General features: G+C 46.8%; 14 non-coding genes and 6 pseudogenes across 14 annotated transcripts in view; all 20 read right to left on the bottom strand.

Moving 5' to 3' along the window:
• LOC138538287 (5S ribosomal RNA) overlaps window positions 1-69 on the bottom strand; it is a 119-nt gene extending 50 nt beyond the window's left edge. Inside the window, exon 1 of the ribosomal RNA XR_011286393.1 lies at window positions 1-69. This exon is cut by the window's left edge and continues 50 nt beyond it. This is a non-coding gene — a ribosomal RNA (5S ribosomal RNA).
• Window positions 70-533: 464 nt separating this feature from the next.
• Window positions 534-642, bottom strand: LOC138544317 (5S ribosomal RNA; annotated as a pseudogene).
• A 105-nt stretch (window positions 643-747) lies between these two features.
• LOC138547337 (5S ribosomal RNA) lies at window positions 748-866 on the bottom strand. Its single transcript, XR_011291180.1, has one exon. It is a non-coding gene; the product is annotated as a 5S ribosomal RNA (ribosomal RNA).
• A 106-nt stretch (window positions 867-972) lies between these two features.
• Window positions 973-1,091, bottom strand: LOC138539607 (5S ribosomal RNA). The gene has a single exon (XR_011287671.1). It is a non-coding gene; the product is annotated as a 5S ribosomal RNA (ribosomal RNA).
• A 106-nt stretch (window positions 1,092-1,197) lies between these two features.
• LOC138548764 (5S ribosomal RNA) lies at window positions 1,198-1,316 on the bottom strand. The gene has a single exon (XR_011292558.1). It is a non-coding gene; the product is annotated as a 5S ribosomal RNA (ribosomal RNA).
• A 463-nt stretch (window positions 1,317-1,779) lies between these two features.
• Window positions 1,780-1,888, bottom strand: LOC138546006 (5S ribosomal RNA; annotated as a pseudogene).
• A 106-nt stretch (window positions 1,889-1,994) lies between these two features.
• On the bottom strand, window positions 1,995-2,113 carry LOC138542720 (5S ribosomal RNA; annotated as a pseudogene).
• A 106-nt stretch (window positions 2,114-2,219) lies between these two features.
• On the bottom strand, window positions 2,220-2,338 carry LOC138549813 (5S ribosomal RNA). The gene has a single exon (XR_011293584.1). It is a non-coding gene; the product is annotated as a 5S ribosomal RNA (ribosomal RNA).
• A 106-nt stretch (window positions 2,339-2,444) lies between these two features.
• On the bottom strand, window positions 2,445-2,563 carry LOC138539520 (5S ribosomal RNA). Its single transcript, XR_011287585.1, has one exon. It is a non-coding gene; the product is annotated as a 5S ribosomal RNA (ribosomal RNA).
• Window positions 2,564-2,669: 106 nt separating this feature from the next.
• LOC138540602 (5S ribosomal RNA) lies at window positions 2,670-2,788 on the bottom strand. The gene has a single exon (XR_011288644.1). It is a non-coding gene; the product is annotated as a 5S ribosomal RNA (ribosomal RNA).
• A 464-nt stretch (window positions 2,789-3,252) lies between these two features.
• Window positions 3,253-3,361, bottom strand: LOC138543311 (5S ribosomal RNA; annotated as a pseudogene).
• A 105-nt stretch (window positions 3,362-3,466) lies between these two features.
• LOC138537168 (5S ribosomal RNA) lies at window positions 3,467-3,585 on the bottom strand. Its single transcript, XR_011285313.1, has one exon. It is a non-coding gene; the product is annotated as a 5S ribosomal RNA (ribosomal RNA).
• A 106-nt stretch (window positions 3,586-3,691) lies between these two features.
• LOC138548363 (5S ribosomal RNA) lies at window positions 3,692-3,810 on the bottom strand. The gene has a single exon (XR_011292168.1). It is a non-coding gene; the product is annotated as a 5S ribosomal RNA (ribosomal RNA).
• A 106-nt stretch (window positions 3,811-3,916) lies between these two features.
• LOC138548763 (5S ribosomal RNA) lies at window positions 3,917-4,035 on the bottom strand. The gene has a single exon (XR_011292557.1). It is a non-coding gene; the product is annotated as a 5S ribosomal RNA (ribosomal RNA).
• Window positions 4,036-4,498: 463 nt separating this feature from the next.
• LOC138546005 (5S ribosomal RNA) lies at window positions 4,499-4,607 on the bottom strand (annotated as a pseudogene).
• Window positions 4,608-4,713: 106 nt separating this feature from the next.
• Window positions 4,714-4,832, bottom strand: LOC138547545 (5S ribosomal RNA). Its single transcript, XR_011291381.1, has one exon. It is a non-coding gene; the product is annotated as a 5S ribosomal RNA (ribosomal RNA).
• A 106-nt stretch (window positions 4,833-4,938) lies between these two features.
• On the bottom strand, window positions 4,939-5,057 carry LOC138549812 (5S ribosomal RNA). The gene has a single exon (XR_011293583.1). It is a non-coding gene; the product is annotated as a 5S ribosomal RNA (ribosomal RNA).
• A 106-nt stretch (window positions 5,058-5,163) lies between these two features.
• LOC138539519 (5S ribosomal RNA) lies at window positions 5,164-5,282 on the bottom strand. Its single transcript, XR_011287584.1, has one exon. It is a non-coding gene; the product is annotated as a 5S ribosomal RNA (ribosomal RNA).
• A 106-nt stretch (window positions 5,283-5,388) lies between these two features.
• On the bottom strand, window positions 5,389-5,507 carry LOC138548761 (5S ribosomal RNA). The gene has a single exon (XR_011292556.1). It is a non-coding gene; the product is annotated as a 5S ribosomal RNA (ribosomal RNA).
• A 463-nt stretch (window positions 5,508-5,970) lies between these two features.
• Window positions 5,971-6,079, bottom strand: LOC138546004 (5S ribosomal RNA; annotated as a pseudogene).
• Between the last annotated feature and the right edge of the window lie 17 nt (window positions 6,080-6,096).

The following is a 6,096-nucleotide window of genomic DNA, read 5'->3' as shown; positions in this document are numbered from 1 at the left end:
AGGCCTGACACTGCTTAACTTCCGAGATCAGTCGAGATCGGGTGCATTCAGTGTGGTGTGGCCGTAGGCTCTAGGAATGCTAAGAATATTACTCTTATGCATTTGCATTTAGTAAGCTAAGCCATGCAGCCACTTGCAACATGATACCACGCTCATCGCTCGATCAGGCTCGATCAGGCGAGATATATAAGACTGGTGGGCCCATTCAGGACTCCTATGTCTGGTAGGATAACTTTAATTCATCCATCCTGTGTCTGTTGCAGGGAGGTGGAGAGAACAATCAACACAATAATGGTTTTCTTTCATGCCTCTTGAAGGACTCAATATTCTCTGTACTGCATTACATGTGAAAGTTGATTTATTACCCATGAACACACTACCTGTATGCTAATTCTATGTAAAAAGGTAGCTCCAGCCCTCATGATGTTGTCCAACATTTCCGCTATAAAACGGGATACAATTATTTTGGAAACATACCAAATTTGAAAAATAATTGAGAAGTTGCGCAATTACTAATCATGGAGCACAAAAAAAGCCTACAGCACCTGGTATTCCCAGGCAGTCTCCCATCCAGGTACTAACTAGGCCCGACCCTGCTTAGCTTCCGAAATCGGGCGCATTCAGTGTGGTGTGGCCGTAGGCTCTGGGCCTAGTGAGTTTGTACTTTTAAGCATCTAGTCGGCTAGACCTTGCAGTTTTGAAAGGCAATTGTGAAATGGCTCACTTCCTGAACTTGGAGCACAAAAAAGCCTACAGCACCTGGTATTCCCAGGTGGTCTCCCATCCAGGTACTAACTAGGCCCGACACTGCTTAGCTTCCGAGATCAGACGAGATCGGGCGCATTCAGTGTGGTGTGGCCGTAGGCTCTGGGCCTAGTGAGTTTTGTACTTTTAAGCATCTAGTCGGCTAGACCTTGCAGTTTTGAAAGGCAATTGAGAAATGGCTCACTTCCTGAACTTGGAGTACAAAAAAGCCTACAGCACCTGGTATTCCCAGGCGGTCTCCCATCCAGGTACTAACTAGGCCCGACACTGCTTAGCTTCTGAGATCAGACGAGATCAGGCGCATTCAGTGTGGTGTGGCCGTAGGCTCTGGGCCTAGTGAGTGTTGTACTTTTAAGCATCTAGTCGGCTAGACCTTGCAGTTTTAAAAGGCAATTGAGAAAGGGCTCACTTCCTGAACTTGGAGCACAAAAAAGCCTACAGCACCTGGTATTCCCAGGCGGTCTCCCATCCAGGTACTAACTAGGCCTGACACTGCTTAACTTCCGAGATCAGACGAGATCGGGTGCATTCAGTGTGGTGTGGCCGTAGGCTCTAGGAATGCTAAGAATATTACTCTTATGCATTTGCATTTAGTAAGCTAAGCCATGCAGCCACTTGCAACATGATACCACGCTCATCGCTCGATCAGGCTCGATCAGGCGAGATATATAAGACTGGTGGGCCCATTCAGGACTCCTATGTCTGGTAGGATAACTTTAATTCATCCATCCTGTGTCTGTTGCAGGGAGGTGGAGAGAACAATCAACACAATAATGGTTTTCTTTCATGCCTCTTGAAGGACTCAATATTCTCTGTACTGCATTACATGTGAAAGTCGATTTATTACCCATGAACACACTACCTGTATGCTAATTCTATGTAAAAAGGTAGCTCCAGCCCTCATGATGTTGTCCAACATTTCCGCTATAAAACGGGATACAATTATTTTGGAAACATACCAAATTTGAAAAATAATTGAGAAGTTGCGCAATTACTAATCATGGAGCACAAAAAAGCCTACAGCACCTGGTATTCCCAGGCAGTCTCCCATCCAGGTACTAACTAGGCCTGACCCTGCTTAGCTTCCGAGATCGGGCACATTCAGTGTGGTGTGGCCGTAGGCTCTGGGCCTAGTGAGTTTTGTACTTTTAAGCATCTAGTCGGCTAGACCTTGCAGTTTTGAAAGGCAATTGTGAAATGGCTCACTTCCTGAACTTGGAGCACAAAAAATCCTACAGCACCTGGTATTCCCAGGTGGTCTCCCATCCAGGTACTAACTAGGCCGGACACTGCTTAGCTTCCGAGATCAGACAAGATCAGGCGCAATCAGTGTGGTGTGGCCGTAGGCTCTGGGCCTAGTGAGTTTTGTACTTTTAAGCATCTAGTCAGCTAGACCTTGCAGTTTTAAAAGGCAATTGAGAAATGGCTCACTTCCTGAACTTGGAGCACAAAAAAGCCTACAGCACCTGGTATTCCCAGGCGGTCTCCCATCCAGGTACTAACGAGGCCCGACACTGCTTAGCTTCCGAGATCAGACGAGATCGGGCGCATTCAGTGTGGTGTGGCCGTAGGCTCTGGTTCTTGTGAGTTTTGTACTTTTAAGCATCTAGTCGGCTAGACCTTGCAGTTTTGAAAGGCAATTGAGAAATGGCTCACTTCCTGAACTTGGAGTACAAAAAAGCCTACAGCACCTGGTATTCCCAGGCGGTCTTCCATCCAGGTACTAACTAGGCCCGACACTGCTTAGCTTCTGAGATCAGACGAGATCAGGCACATTCAGTGTGGTGTGGCCGTAGGCTCTGGGCCTAGTGAGTTTTGTACTTTTAAGCATCTAGTCGGCTAGACCTTGCAGTTTTAAAAGGCAATTGAGAAAGGGCTCACTTCCTGAACTTGGAGCACAAAAAAGCCTACAGCACCTGGTATTCCCAGGCGGTCGCCCATCCAGGTACTAACTAGGCCTGACACTGCTTAACTTCCGAGATCAGTCGAGATCGGGTGCATTCAGTGTGGTGTGGCCGTAGGCTCTAGGAATGCTAAGAATATTACTCTTATGCATTTGCATTTAGTAAGCTAAGCCATGCAGCCACTTGCAACATGATACCACGCTCATCGCTCGATCAGGCTCGATCAGGCGAGATATATAAGACTGGTGGGCCCATTCAGGACTCCTATGTCTGGTAGGATAACTTTAATTCATCCATCCTGTGTCTGTTGCAGGGAGGTGGAGAGAACAATCAACACAATAATGGTTTTCTTTCATGCCTCTTGAAGGACTCAATATTCTCTGTACTGCATTACATGTGAAAGTCGATTTATTACCCATGAACACACTACCTGTATGCTAATTCAATGTAAAAAGGTAGCTCCAGCCCTCATGATGTTGTCCAACATTTCCGCTATAAAACGGGATACAATTATTTTGGAAACATACCAAATTTGAAAAATAATTGAGAAGTTGCGCAATTACTAATCATGGAGCACAAAAAAAGCCTACAGCACCTGGTATTCCCAGGCAGTCTCCCATCCAGGTACTAACTAGGCCCGACCCTGCTTAGCTTCCGAGATCGGGCGCATTCAGTGTGGTGTGGCCGTAGGCTCTGGGCCTAGTGAGTTTGTACTTTTAAGCATCTAGTCGGCTAGACCTTGCAGTTTTGAAAGGCAATTGTGAAATGGCTCACTTCCTGAACTTGGAGCACAAAAAAGCCTACAGCACCTGGTATTCCCAGGTGGTCTCCCATCCAGGTACTAACTAGGCCCGACACTGCTTAGCTTCTGAGATCAGACGAGATCGGGCGCATTCAGTGTGGTGTGGCCGTAGGCTCTGGGCCTAGTGAGTTTTGTACTTTTAAGCATCTAGTCGGCTAGACCTTGCAGTTTTGAAAGGCAATTGAGAAATGGCTCACTTCCTGAACTTGGAGTACAAAAAAGCCTACAGCACCTGGTATTCCCAGGCGGTCTCCCATCCAGGTACTAACTAGGCCCAACACTGCTTAACTTCTGAGATCAGACGAGATCAGGCGCATTCAGTGTGGTGTGGCCGTAGGCTCTGGGCCTAGTGAGTGTTGTACTTTTAAGCATCTAGTCGGCTAGACCTTGCAGTTTTAAAAGGCAATTGAGAAAGGGCTCACTTCCTGAACTTGGAGCACAAAAAAGCCTACAGCACCTGGTATTCCCAGGCGGTCTCCCATCCAGGTACTAACTAGGCCTGACACTGCTTAACTTCCGAGATCAGACGAGATCGGGTGCATTCAGTGTGGTGTGGCCGTAGGCTCTAGGAATGCTAAGAATATTACTCTTATGCATTTGCATTTAGTAAGCTAAGCCATGCAGCCACTTGCAACATGATACCACGCTCATCGCTCGATCAGGCTCGATCAGGCGAGATATATAAGACTGGTGGGCCCATTCAGGACTCCTATGTCTGGTAGGATAACTTTAATTCATCCATCCTGTGTCTGTTGCAGGGAGGTGGAGAGAACAATCAACACAATAATGGTTTTCTTTCATGCCTCTTGAAGGACTCAATATTCTCTGTACTGCATTACATGTGAAAGTCGATTTATTACCCATGAACACACTACCTGTATGCTAATTCTATGTAAAAAGGTAGCTCCAGCCCTCATGATGTTGTCCAACATTTCCGCTATAAAACGGGATACAATTATTTTGGAAACATACCAAATTTGAAAAATAATTGAGAAGTTGCGCAATTACTAATCATGGAGCACAAAAAAGCCTACAGCACCTGGTATTCCCAGGCAGTCTCCCATCCAGGTACTAACTAGGCCTGACCCTGCTTAGCTTCCGAGATCGGGCACATTCAGTGTGGTGTGGCCGTAGGCTCTGGGCCTAGTGAGTTTTGTACTTTTAAGCATCTAGTCGGCTAGACCTTGCAGTTTTGAAAGGCAATTGTGAAATGGCTCACTTCCTGAACTTGGAGCACAAAAAAGCCTACAGCACCTGGTATTCCCAGGTGGTCTCCCATCCAGGTACTAACTAGGCCCGACACTGCTTAGCTTCCGAGATCAGACGAGATCGGGCGCAATCAGTGTGGTGTGGCCGTAGGCTCTGGGCCTAGTGAGTTTTGTACTTTTAAGCATCTAGTCAGCTAGACCTTGCAGTTTTGAAAGGCAATTGAGAAATGGCTCACTTCCTGAACTTGGAGCACAAAAAAGCCTACAGCACCTGGTATTCCCAGGCGGTCTCCCATCCAGGTACTAACGAGGCCCGACACTGCTTAGCTTCCGAGATCAGACGAGATCGGGCGCATTCAGTGTGGTGTGGCCGTAGGCTCTGGTTCTTGTGAGTTTTGTACTTTTAAGCATCTAGTCGGCTAGACCTTGCAGTTTTGAAAGGCAATTGAGAAATGGCTCACTTCCTGAACTTGGAGTACAAAAAAGCCTACAGCACCTGGTATTCCCAGGCGGTCTTCCATCCAGGTACTAACTAGGCCCGACACTGCTTAGCTTCTGAGATCAGACGAGATCAGGCACATTCAGTGTGGTGTGGCCGTAGGCTCTGGGCCTAGTGAGTTTTGTACTTTTAAGCATCTAGTCGGCTAGACCTTGCAGTTTTAAAAGGCAATTGAGAAAGGGCTCACTTCCTGAACTTGGAGCACAAAAAAGCCTACAGCACCTGGTATTCCCAGGCGGTCTCCCATCCAGGTACTAACTAGGCCTGACACTGCTTAACTTCCGAGATCAGACGAGATCGGGTGCATTCAGTGTGGTGTGGCCGTAGGCTCTAGGAATGCTAAGAATATTACTCTTATGCATTTGCATTTAGTAAGCTAAGCCATGCAGCCACTTGCAACATGATACCACGCTCATCGCTCGATCAGGCTCGATCAGGCGAGATATATAAGACTGGTGGGCCCATTCAGGACTCCTATGTCTGGTAGGATAACTTTAATTCATCCATCCTGTGTCTGTTGCAGGGAGGTGGAGAGAACAATCAACACAATAATGGTTTTCTTTCATGCCTCTTGAAGGACTCAATATTCTCTGTACTGCATTACATGTGAAAGTCGATTTATTACCCATGAACACACTACCTGTATGCTAATTCTATGTAAAAAGGTAGCTCCAGCCCTCATGATGTTGTCCAACATTTCCGCTATAAAACGGGATACAATTATTTTGGAAACATACCAAATTTGAAAAATAATTGAGAAGTTGCGCAATTACTAATCATGGAGCACAAAAAAGCCTACAGCACCTGGTATTCCCAGGCAGTCTCCCATCCAGGTACTAACTAGGCCTGACCCTGCTTAGCTTCCGAGATCGGGCACATTCAGTGTGGTGTGGCCGTAGGCTCTGGGCCTAGTGAGTT

Source organism: Ambystoma mexicanum, unplaced genomic scaffold (assembly GCF_040938575.1).
Source record: "Ambystoma mexicanum isolate Mex_15411 unplaced genomic scaffold, UKY_AmexF1_1 Mex_scaf10, whole genome shotgun sequence".
In the NCBI taxonomy this organism is placed as follows: domain Eukaryota; kingdom Metazoa; phylum Chordata; class Amphibia; order Caudata; family Ambystomatidae; genus Ambystoma; species Ambystoma mexicanum.
This window is presented reverse-complemented; position numbering and strand designations above follow the sequence as displayed.